This window comes from Panthera pardus, unplaced genomic scaffold, assembly GCF_024362965.1.
Source record: "Panthera pardus isolate Hobbes unplaced genomic scaffold, ASM2436296v1 HiC_scaffold_26, whole genome shotgun sequence".
In the NCBI taxonomy this organism is placed as follows: Eukaryota; Metazoa; Chordata; class Mammalia; order Carnivora; family Felidae; genus Panthera; species Panthera pardus.
In genome coordinates, this window is record NW_026526832.1 from 13,413,031 (window position 1) to 13,425,569 (window position 12,539).

General features: G+C 38.6%; 1 long non-coding RNA gene across 1 annotated transcript in view; it reads right to left on the reverse strand.

Annotated features, from left to right (window-relative positions):
• The window catches only part of LOC109266014 (uncharacterized), a 33,127-nt gene extending 27,124 nt beyond the window's left edge, over window positions 1-6,003 (reverse strand). Inside the window, exon 1 of the long non-coding RNA XR_002079484.2 lies at window positions 5,836-6,003. This is a non-coding gene — a long non-coding RNA (uncharacterized LOC109266014). The remainder of the gene's footprint in view (window positions 1-5,835) is intronic.
• Between the last annotated feature and the right edge of the window lie 6,536 nt (window positions 6,004-12,539).

The window sequence follows — 12,539 nt, forward strand, 5'->3', positions numbered from 1 at the left end:
TATACAGAGACACCACAAAACCAGAGGACTAAGAATTCCAAGAGGCAGCATGGTAGACAGCAGAGAGTTTCAAACCTTAATGAGAATCAGAGTGCCCTGGAGACCTTTTTAAATTGTAGCCCTCATTCAGTAGATCTGGGGTGGCGCCTGGATTTGGCATTTTTAAGGAGCTTCTAGGTGACCATGCAGGACCCGTGGACCCATGGACCACACCATGAATAGCGAAGAGAAGTAAAGTTCATCACATTAAAAACTGGGATTGCCCTCCCTTCCTGTCTGTTTGCCTCCATCACACACACAGCCGGCCACAGTACTTACACACTTCTTAATCTGCACTGGAAACCTTACCTCCCTAGGTCTCTACTCCTCTAAAATGGGATACTAATTATATGCCTAAAATTGAGTCCCATTGAGAAATAATGTATATGAAAATGCTTTAATTATAAAACAGTATAAACAAAATGTATTGTTATTTGAGAAAACAGAACTATGAAATTTCTCACCTTAAAAGAAAAACCACAGAGGATGATAATGGTTAGTATACAAAGGTTTCATTTTCTTTTCATTCTATTATATGCACTTTTTAGAGAGAGACAGAGACAGTGCGAGGGGGTCGGGGGGAGGAGCAGAGAGCGAGGGAGACAGAGAATTCCAAGCAGGCTCTGCACAGAGCGGGACCGCAAACCCACGAAACCATGAGATCATGACCTGAGCCAAAACCAAGAGTTGGAAACTCATCCTACTGAGCTACCCAGGCACCCCTCAAAGATTTCATTTTTAAAATACTGAAATTAAATTGCTCTCCGTCTCTGAAGACAACAGCTGTAAGATTCTATGGCAGTGGTTCTCAAACCTTGCTGCCTATTAAAATCACCCAAGCCTTGAAAAAAATATTTTAAAGCTTAAAAAAAAAATACTGTTGTGTAGGCACTTTCCAAATCTTGCCCTACAATTCTGATGCAATTGGTCTAAAGGGGGACCCAGACACAAAGTGATTTTTTTAAGAACTCGAGTAATTTTAATATGTAGTCAATGTTAAGAACCACTGGACTTTGAGAGGAATGCTCACTGTGCAGAGCCAGCTGGGAAAATCAGGGGAAGTTGACTGGGTGGCAGTAAAAAAGGAAAACGAGAGGTCTGGACAGGCATCTGTGTCAGTATATACCTGCTTACTGAGGGAAAACTGGTTTTTCCATTGAAAAGATATTCAAAGAAAATGGGAGGAGCTGGTGAGGGTGATAATAAGGCTTATCTCACTATTCGTTGTGAGGATCAAATGCGATAATGTCTGTGAAGGCACTTGAATGTCTGTTAAGTACTATAAAAAGTATGATTCATCAAACAACTCTTCATACCAGATTCACCTTACCAGGTCCATCAAACAACTCTTATACATAGAAGAGAGTGAGATGTAACTGTCAAAGAGGGTCCCTTTAAAGGAGTCTCTTAAAGCATTCACCTCCTAACATAATGTGTTGCAACCTGATAAAAATTATGGAGGAATCTGTGTGCTCTAAGCTAAGTAAAATCTCTGATTATTGTCTGCATTTTTGTTGTTGTTGTTCTTGACCTTAAAGATTACTCAGTTCTTTGCTGACTAAGTACTCTTCAAATTTCAGTTTTGAAACAAAAGCAAGTTTTTGTGAGCCTCTTAAAAATAAAGAAATCTTTCAGGGCCTTGCAAACAAAAGTGAGGTGTAGCACATCGACAAATTTACATAACAAGCAGATATTGAAAATAAAAATCCAATAGAAGAGAAAGTACCTATCCAAAGGCACGGTGTGTGGAAGAGGTAAGGCAGTATTCCCTGGTTTCCACTGTGGCACAGAAAGATCACAGCTCTTTGCCCATGGCTATCTAAGAAAACATGACAGGCCCTTGTCATGAAATGATCTTGGATGGAAAGTCTCTCAGGGGTGTCAGAGACTCTGAAGCAAGGAAAATATAATAGTGTTGAGAAACAAACCAGCTAGTAGGGCAAGTCTCATTGGGGAAGAAGAAAAAACTCAAAAAATATAAAAATATGACAATTTTATGAAACTCGAGGTGTGATTGCTTTCTTCTTTGTGGAATTGAAGGGTGTATGCTTGGTAGTGCAGAATAAACTGTGAACATTTAATAGTTATTAAAACATTGTAAGGTGAATGGAAAGTCCACAGCCACCTAAGATAAAAGGCTGTGGCTGAGACATGTAATATATGTACGCACTAAAGCCTGGGAGGAAAAGCCAGGGACAATGTTTCCCTGGGGAATTGGCACTTACAGAACCACCCATGTACACTCAGGAACTTAGGAAGCCATTCCCATGCTTGGGGAAGAATACACACTCATAAAATACCAGAGGAGGACCTAAGCTTTCACCTTCGGCAGATCTTTAGGCTCACTGCAAGCAAGAAGTGAAGGCTAGGACAAAGTTGTACGTGACCTGGCTAAGTGTTAAAGAAGTGCCACAGCACAGAGCCAGTCTGCAAAGACTGGGATAGGGGTGTGTGTGTGTGTGTGTGTGTGTGTGTGTGTGTGTGTGTGTGTTTGAGCACCTGGATTTCGAGAAAATCTGTCACAATACTAGCTAAATAGAGCTAAAGAAACAGAGACCTCAGTGAGCACACACAACAAGGAATAGAGTCATTGCAAAACTAGGTTGGAAAAGTAACTAAACAGATGATCTCAACCTTCAACAATCAAGAAATAGCAAACCCTGAGGAAGAAGACTAATCTTATTTCTAAAACTAACATATCATATTTAACTTTCTAGTTTTCAACCAAGAAAAATCACAAAGAGTACAAAGAAACAGGGAAGTATAACCCATTCAAAGGATGGTTGGATGGGTGGATGAATGGATGGATGGATGGATGGATGGATGGATGGATGGATAATACATATATACAACATACATACATACATACATACATACATACATACATACATACATATAAATAGAAACACTCTCTGACGAAGCCCAGCCATTGGGTATACTAGACAAAGACTATATCAACTGTCAAAGAAGAACAATGCTTGCACCTATAAAAGCAAGTCAGTATTTCAGTATTATTTCTAGAAAAGAGCTTTGAATTGTTTTGAGCCAGGGACTGAGGTTTTCAAGTTCTGCATCATATTCACGTTTAAGTGTCAACTAAGTCCTTAAGAATAAAAATGTTTGAGGCAGGTGTTACCAGATGAATTGACCATCTCTAAAGACTGTCTGGCTAGATAACTTTTGATAAGCAGAAACATCTTTTCTTTTTAATTTTTTAACGTTTATTTTTGCGAGAGAGAGAGAGAGAGAGAGAGAGAGACATAGTGTGAGCAGGGAAGGGCAGAGACAGAGGGAGACACAGAATCCAAAGCAGACTCCAGGCTCCGAGCTGTCAGCACAGAGCCTGACATGGGGCTCAAACTCACAAACCCTGGGATCATGACCTGAGCAGAAGTCAGATGCTTAACCGACTCTGCCACCCAGGCACCCCGATAAGCAGAAACATCTTAAATAACTACCCTCATGTGTCTGCTTTGCTAAGTGATGAATGACTTACAAAATGTTTCCCTAATGTCTTGAATTAATTCAACTGTGGAAAGTTGTGCTACGAAGTACTTCTGACTCTGCCCACAAGAAAAAAATAACTGGAGCCTGGGTGGCTCAGTCAGTAAAGAGTGTAACTCCTGATTTCAGCTCAGGTCATGAACTCATAGCCATGGGACTAAGCCCTGCATCAAGCTCTGCGCTGAGTATGGAGACTGCTTGGGATTCTCTTTCTCTCCCTCCCTCTCCCTCTCTCTCTGTCCCTCCCATGCTCGTTCTCTCTCTCTCTCTCTCACTCTCTCTCTCACTCTCTCTCTCTCTCTCTGAATAAGTAAACATTTACAAAAAATAATTATATTTTTAGGTACTTAGTACATACTAGGCAATGTATTAAATATTCTACATGGATATTTTCATTAGAACTCTCTGAAATATATTTATCATCCTCATTTTACTGATGAGAGAACAGTCTTAAAGCTGAAAATTAACCAAAAAGCTTACAGATAGGTTGTGAGAGACTAGAGATTTGAACCAGACTACAATTTGCCTTCCTCCAGAGTTCACCCACACTTGGCCACCTGCAGTGTCTCCCAGATGCTGTAGATTAGAGCCACCCAGCTAATTCAGAATATTTTTTAAAAATTTATCTGTGCTTTTAAAGAAGGTAAAACTCAGCTTTCTTATATTTGATTATCAAGTAAAAATATATCAAGTCCATAATTCAGGCAATCCTCTGGATTTAACATCTGACATTTAACATAATTAACATCAGACACATTCAATAATAAAGACTATAAAGAACACCATAGATGTCTGCCAACCGGAATATTTTTACCTTACAAATATGTGACTCTCTAACTACTCAAAGTTTACCACGTACATATGTTCTCCACTTCCAGAACTAAAGAAAACCCCAACTGGCTACTATAGTTAATTCCTTGCCTTCCATTTAAAAAGGAAAAGAACAAACCTTTCAATTTTAAACAAACTTCTAGTAGTCCATACCTTTCAGATAGGTTGGTTCAGCTGAAAATTTGAATGACCTTTCAGTAATTGACATCATAAAAGTAAAGTAAAGGATATAAAAATATATGGCACATGTATATACCTGATGCAAAATTATTGAAAAAGTAGAGTAGCACAACGAAGTAATAAAAACGAGCAATTGTTATGCCTAAGTGGCTTGGAAAATCCTTGGCAAGGAATTTAGTGGTAATAGATCTAAGGTTTTCATTCTGAAACTCATTATTCTTGCTTTTTCACCTTGATGATTTAAAAGTCCTAAATGAGAGACTGGATAAGGATAGCTGTGGGGAGAACCAGAGAAGGAAGTGGGTACAAAGAGAGAAAGAATGAGGAACTACTGAGAACAGAAACTAACCTTTACTTTTCAAGGGGAAAGCAAGCCCAACACCGAATGAGGGAAACCTCACTGGAGAAAGCATGCGGCACACAGAAGTGAAGAACGGAGGTGGTTAATGGACAGAATGACTCATGTGATGTTGGATTTTTCTAGCAAACAACATTGCTAAATCAGGCATATTTTGTTCTGTGAGTGTCAAGAAAATACAAAGACAGTCTAAATCCAACAACAAAAATCATTGATTCCAAAAGAACAGATGGAAACCCATTGATAATGAACCCCAGAGCAATTCAGCCTCAAAAATATTTGGGGGTATTCACTGAATGTGGCTCAGCTCCTTAGGGAATAGCATGCCCAAAGATTAGTCTCAAGACTTTATTATCATTAGACATTCTCTTTAATTAGGATGAGTTTTATTTAGTACTGAGGTCACATTTCTAAAACCTTAACCTGCCTGGAAAAATAAAAATAAAACCCAATGTACTGAAGGACTAATCCTAGTATTCAATCACAGCTTTGGACGGTTTTGCTTACATCTCATATTCAACTCAGCAACTTCCAAATGTGTCACATTGCCTTGGTTTTACCTATCCTTGTTACCCAGGGATATTTGGGCAGGCATGAATAATCACCTAATCTCAATCCACTGTGCTATCGAGAAACTAAAGTCTTTATCCTACTGATGAGTTTTCAAGCTAATTTAGGAGAACTTATAATTTTGATGGTTTCAGCTGAACATTACCTCATATTTTCATCTAGACCTTTATAATGCAATGGAGGTTTTCCAGTTTTAAGAAACACGATATATATGAATGCAAGTCACGTCCTTCCCCCTTCCATCATTTTGTCCATCAACCTTGAGCTAAAAAGCCTGAGCTTTACTGCAGAATGATTGAGGGACTGTGTAGAAGAAATCACAAGCAAAAGAACACTTACATAAGGATACTTACTCTATAGCACAAACAGAACGAGAGTTCCAGATTTGTGCAGATCTAGCCATGTTGCCATATTTAAACCCATTGTAAAGTACATATCACCGCATTCTGTAACTCTAGTATGTTGGTGAAGAAGGCAGGCAATCACCAAGGAAGGAAGTAACAAAGGAAATGTTTCTTCATTGCCTTCTAAAAAGAAAGATAAGCAGTCAAGCCAATTGCAGTATTAATTTTCCAACTCCTTTTAGATATTCCAAATTTGAATTCAGGCAAAATAACATTTAAATTTCCCCCAAATTAGGTGACTTCTGTTTACTGTCCCGAATCTTAGAGATATAACATTCTCTCTGAGGAATTCCTTGTTGGAAGATGATGACCAGTGCTCACTCTTGGTTGTCTACACTACAGGCAGATGAGACAAAAGACTCTTCCCTCTTCTAGAAGGGAAGGGCTGCACCCAGATTTAGCTGCCCAAGGCTCCAATGGCCCCCATGAGTGGTGCAGCTGGCTCTCCTGACAATTTCTCTAAATAAATGACACCTAACCCAAATTATCCAGTGACCAATAATCCAATAATCTTCTTACCGACAAAATTGTTCTTGTACCATATAAGACATAATGGGCAAGGTCCCTTCCCTGGAATGATGACTATAATGAAAGATGATTCAGTGTCTATGGAGTATTCAAACCACGCACATTCCAAAGAAAAGTCTGGCCTTTGACTAACTTCTAGAAGGTAACCTTTAAGCCGTTGGGATCTCCTGTCAGATAAGAGTATCTTTGTTCACCTAGGGCCTTGTGTCATGCCAGATGGTCTATACTAACAATGTGGTTTGTGACCAAGGCCTTGGGCCACATGTTATCAGTCTAACCTCTGGAGGGGCCTAGAAACTAAGTAACTAAGGTCAGCCACATGAATGCTCCATGCCTACATGATCAACCCTCAATAAAAACTCTGGACACTACGGATTAAGTGAACTCCTCTAGGTGACAATACTCCAGATGCATTTTCACACATTATTGAGAGAATTAAATACTATACAACTCCCTAGGAAGAGATGACTGGGAGCCCATGCAGAATAAATAAGTAGATTTTGTGTCTTCCATAAAGATCCAATCTCTTTGTATCATATGTATCAAAATAGACTAATCACATAATTTTCACAACAAAAATTTTAAAGAAAGGGTTCTGCTTTTGTCAACTTGGAAGGGGATATTTATTTAGTGAACACGAGTATAATAGCTAATTTGCATCTAACAGAATAAAACCTATTTGTCTTTTACTGTAAGAATTTTTAATGTTTTAAATAAATCCTCTGGGGAAAACAACAGGTTTTATTCTGTTAGGTGCAAATATAACAGTACTTGAAAAATGTTGGGTTACTCAATAAATATTGGTTAAACACACAAGTGAATTATTGGTTCCTAATAGAACCCTGTCCCCTGGTTTTGCTGTGTGTGTGTGTGTGTGTGTGTGTGTGTGTGTGTGTTTTCTTTTCCCCCTGTATAAAAGCTCAGGTTGAATATAACTGAGAATCAAAGCTAAGCTGTGGAAAATGAGTAAGTTCTACCTTATTATTGTTTGTAGATCAAGCAAACCATCATCTCTACCACTCACAACACCAAGCAAGCAGTTACCACTGGCAAGTACAACCAAAGATGGCCTTCTGCAAATGGGTTGCTATCTCCCTCTTGGCCACCTTACAAACACCTTGCATTCTTGACTGATGTCCCAAACTTCTGGATCATAGCCCACCATCTGGACTTCTGTCCTCCTCCAAGGGTACTGCCTGCCCTGGGCCACTACTCAGTTGTTAATTCATTACACTGACTACAGCAAATTTCCTACTCATGATCACTCAAATGTTTTTCCAAAAGCAAGAACTGCCAAACATCCTTCATTACAAACTCCATCCAAATCCTGTTTAACAATATGCTATTTGTGCATTAGGAATAAATTTCGTTAGATATCTGCCCGGAGAAGCACTCCTTTTCTAAAGTTTTAGACATTACAGTTTTTAAAAGGAAATGTTGAAAGAGCAAACAAAATCACCAAATGGTTACGGTCTGGGCTGGAAAGTTCCAGACTTGCCGGCCAGGCCCAGCCAGCTGCCTGTGACTTTCCACACATCAGCAAGTTCCCCTCATAAAAGGTTTACAGCTCAAGCCAGGCTGGCTGCAGACAGAGTTAAACCAACACAGTACAAAAAAGTGAGAGGAAAACAGTGTGAGACCAATTAAAACAAATTGGTAATGAAAGCAACAGCTGGATGTCAACATGTTCTGCTCTGTTAATGGTATGTCGACGGGGTGATTTTTAGAGAACTGGTGCCTTCTGAAGGAAAGGAGAGACCAGCTCCCTAATGGGACAGAGCAGGCCTGTACCTCACCAGAGGCATTCCTGCCCACTCACTTGGGAGGCCACCTGCACAGATGAAAACCTGTGCAAGAAACTTTTGTCTCTTCTAAGGCCTCCCACCAAACTGCTGCCATGGGGGGAAGGGAATAACATGCCGACCATCCCCTGCTGGGCTCATTTGACAAACAATGTTATGACAGCAGAGGAGAGTTAAGGCAGTCTGAAGAGCGCTGGAAAGTCCGAGGAGCTGGGTTCTGAATCCAGCACTGTCATTTTGACCTTTGTCCCTGCTACAAACACCTCATCTATAAAGAGAGGAATGAAACACCCTTTTTTTTTTTTTGGCCTGCTTACAGGAGTATCTCAAAGATGAGATGAGAAATTATATAGGAAGACAGTTCAGAAACTGGAAACATTGCCCTCATTTAAGGAGTTCTTCTTATATACCTGGCTGGCAGTTTTTAAACCAGTTTAAAAACTGGTTTCATAACTGTTCCAGAGCATGTAATGTTGAGTCTCGTATTGAACCACCTGCTCCTTCTCATAGCACAGGGTAAATCCTGGACATCGTTGCTGAGAAATCATCTGTGAGATGTAATGCATGTTGGCTGAGCGTATGTGTGCCAGAACTTTTAATCATCTCATCCTCATAACAAGCCTCTGAATTAGGTATTATCATTACACCTTACAGACAAAAAAACCTGAGGCTCAGAGAGGTTAAGTAAGTTGCTCCAAGTAACATAGCTATTTAGTTAAGGGCCCAGAACGTGAACTACTACAGACTGCACTTCCAACCACTGTGCTACTCTCCTGCCTTCATTGTCCCCATTCTCATGCAGCAGGGTGTTGATACGGGGTTAAGCCCCAAAGGCCAACAGCAAAGCAGTATGAGCCTAGAGTCTAAATATGAACCACTTACCAGGATCAACCCCGGGGTAATTTGAGTTTCTGCCCCAGATGACAGCTTTAACTTAAGTGGCCAAGCCAAGGAGATAGCTCACCCCCTCCTAAGAAGTGGGTCCTTGTGGGGGAAGTGGTGTTTTCTATAAACATGAAAGCATCCCACGAGAGACCATCAGCTGTGAGCAACTATCCAGAAAGGGTAACATGCCTGTTCAAAAGAATATAAGTCAACAGAAATTTTTTCTAACACCTAGTACTCCTCCACGCCCTCCTCCTAACCTTGTTGGAGCCAGGGGCTGCCAAGTGAGAAGGAACAGATGAGGAGAAATACAACACATGGGATGAGAGAAGGAAATAACCTACCATCCACCACGGCAGGTCCCCAGCTGAAGGAAGGGAGGTATGTGGACTCGGATTTAGGTAAGGAATTTTCATTATCCCTGGAGTTTACACTTTAATTACTGTTCTTATGACTGCCTATGACCTGAGCTTTTTTTTTTTTTTTTCTTTCAAATCTACTATATGGGGAAACTAGAAAAACTATGGAAACTTCCCACATTTCATTCAATGTCAGGAAAGAACTAGGCCCTTGAGGGAGTTTGGAGTTCGAAAGGAGAAAAACATTAAGTTGCTTTATGAATTATCACACTCTTTTAAAATACTTACTTACAGTTTCCTGGTCCTAGGAGTGAAAAATGGCAAAGGTTTCAGAAATACTATTGCACATGCAAACACAGAAATCTAGTTCAAAACCTAGGTGTTTGAAGAGGGAGAATACTTAAGGGAGGAAAAGGTAGGAGCAGGAAGAATCCTCTATCATATTAACATATTCCCAGTCCAGGCCAAGTCCTCTGAAGTGTGTGGAACTCATTTATGGCTCTCAGGCCCCAACCTGAGGCTCTGATAAAGCAGCCAGCCTGTCTAGTGCTTCCTTAAAAGCCAAGTACCCTTCAAGGTCTCTGATTTGTTCCTCTTTCCCCTTCTTCCTCCCTCTTTTGGACAAGTGTACTTACTTCTGTGAGATGTCAAGTGTAAAATGGACCATGCAATCATTTCCCCAGCTAAGAATATGTTCTCACAGACCCATATAGTCATGCATCAAGTATCACAACAACTACAGATTACTGAATAAAAAGATAACTAAGCACAAATAAACCCTGTACCAGTTTAGTGGAGGGTAATAGGGGATTTAAGTAGGAGACTGGCCAACATTTTCTGGTTCCCTTAGTCTTCCAAGAAATGAGAAATGAATGCAACAATAACAAAACAGGAGAAAATTGAATAAAATGACCTTTCATAAGGTGAAACAATACGTGTATAAGTATACACATACCCTAGGTAACTTCAGCCGTAGGTTATAACAGTAGTCCCAAGGTATAAGTTATGCACACAACTGTTCATTTCCTCCCATATAGGCAATTCCATAACTAGGTAATTGGTTATTACCAAAAATATAATTTTAATAATTTAATAAATCATGAAGATTATAAAACCTAATGAATATCAAGAAACATAATCTGCCTGAACGCTACTATCCTTGGAATCAAGGGTCTGTAGCCAAGTGGCAGAAGACTTAACTCTCCTTCCATATTTTCTTCAGAACATGTTTTTCTATTGATTTAGTGTTCTGGTAGTAGAGAATCAACAAATCTCTAAAGTGAGAATAAAAACTACATTTATTACCATCTATTATGCACATATGTCACCCACTATTTACTTCTCACAGCATCCATATAAGGTAGTCAATATTATCTCCACTTTGAGATACAGGCTACCAGTGATTGAATGAATAAGTTGCTAGGATAAAAGGTACAACACAGGGAATATAGTCATTGGTACTGCTGTGTGGTGACAGATAGGAGCTGCACTTGAGGTGAGCATAACATATAGACTTGTCAAATCATTGCTTGTGCACTTGAAACTAATGTAACATTGTGTCAACTGTAATTAAAAATAAAATTATATATCTATCTCTATAATATATAATAAAATATATAATATATAAATATATTATAATGTATAAATATATAATAAAAATGTATATAATAAAATTCCCTCTCCCTCTCTATATATACATATATATGTATATGTATGTGTGTACATATATATGTGTATATACACATATATGTACATATATATATGTGTATATATATAACAGATGAGAATATTGACACTCAGGTTGTGTCATGTTAGTGATGCCAAAGCTGGAACCAGAGCCCAGGGCTTCTGAATACCATTGCAGAACAACTAGTAGCAACTTTACTGAATTAGCTCACTAGTTCTAACAGTTTTTTGTGACATCTTTAGGGTTTTCTCTATATAAGATTATATCATCCACAAACAGAGAAATTTTACTTCCTCTTTTCATATTTGGTTGCCTTCTATTTCTTTTTCTTATCTAATTGCTCTTGCTAGGACATCCATAATGATGTTGTGTGGAAGTGGTAAATGCAGACACCCTTGTCTTATCCCTGATCTTAGTGAAGATAGCTTTTCACTATTGAGTATGAGGTGAGCTGTGGTCTTGCTATACATAGCCTGTATTATGTTGAGGTACATTCTTCCAAACTTAATTTGTTGAGAATTTTTATCATGGAAATATGTTTGATTTTGTCAAAGGTTTTTTCTGCATGTATTGAGATGATCATATGATTTTTATTCTTCAATCTGTAAATGTGGTATAGCATATTAATTGATTTGCTAATTTTGAAACATTCTTGCATTCTAGGGATAAATCCCACATGCATGATCATGGTGTATGATCCTTTTAATGTGCTGTTCAATTCAGGATGCTACTATTTTATGGAGGATTTTGGCATCTATGTTTATCAGGTGTATTGGTCTATAAGTTTCTTGTAGTCTGGTATTATTTTGTTGAGGATTTTTGCATTATGTTGATCAGGTATATTGGCCTGTAATTTTCTTTTCTTGTGGTGTCTTTGTCTTGCTTTGATATCAGGACATGCTGAAGAAGACAATGCTGGTCTCATACAAAGAGTCTAAAAATGTTCCCTTCCTTTCCATTTGTTTTTGAAAGAACTGGAAAAGGATTGGTATTAATTCTTCTTTAAATCTTGGTAGAATTCATCAGTGAAGCCATTTGATTCTGGGCTGTTCTTTGTCAGGATGTTTTTATTCTGCTTTTATCTCCTTATTCTTTATGGTATTGTCAGACTTTCTATTTCTTCTCAATTCAATGATAGTAAGTTGTATGTTTCTAGGAATTCATCTATTTTGTAGGTTATCCTATTTATTGGTGTGTAATTATTCATACTAGTCTTTTATGATCCTTTGTGTTTCTGTGGTATCAGTTGTAATGTCTCATTTTCCTTCTATAATTTTTTAAGTAAATCTTCTCTGTTTTTCTCTTAAGTAGTTTAGCTAGAGGCTTGTCAGGTTTATTTACCTTTTCAAAAACACCAGCTCTTAGTTTCATTATCTTTTCTACATTTTTCTA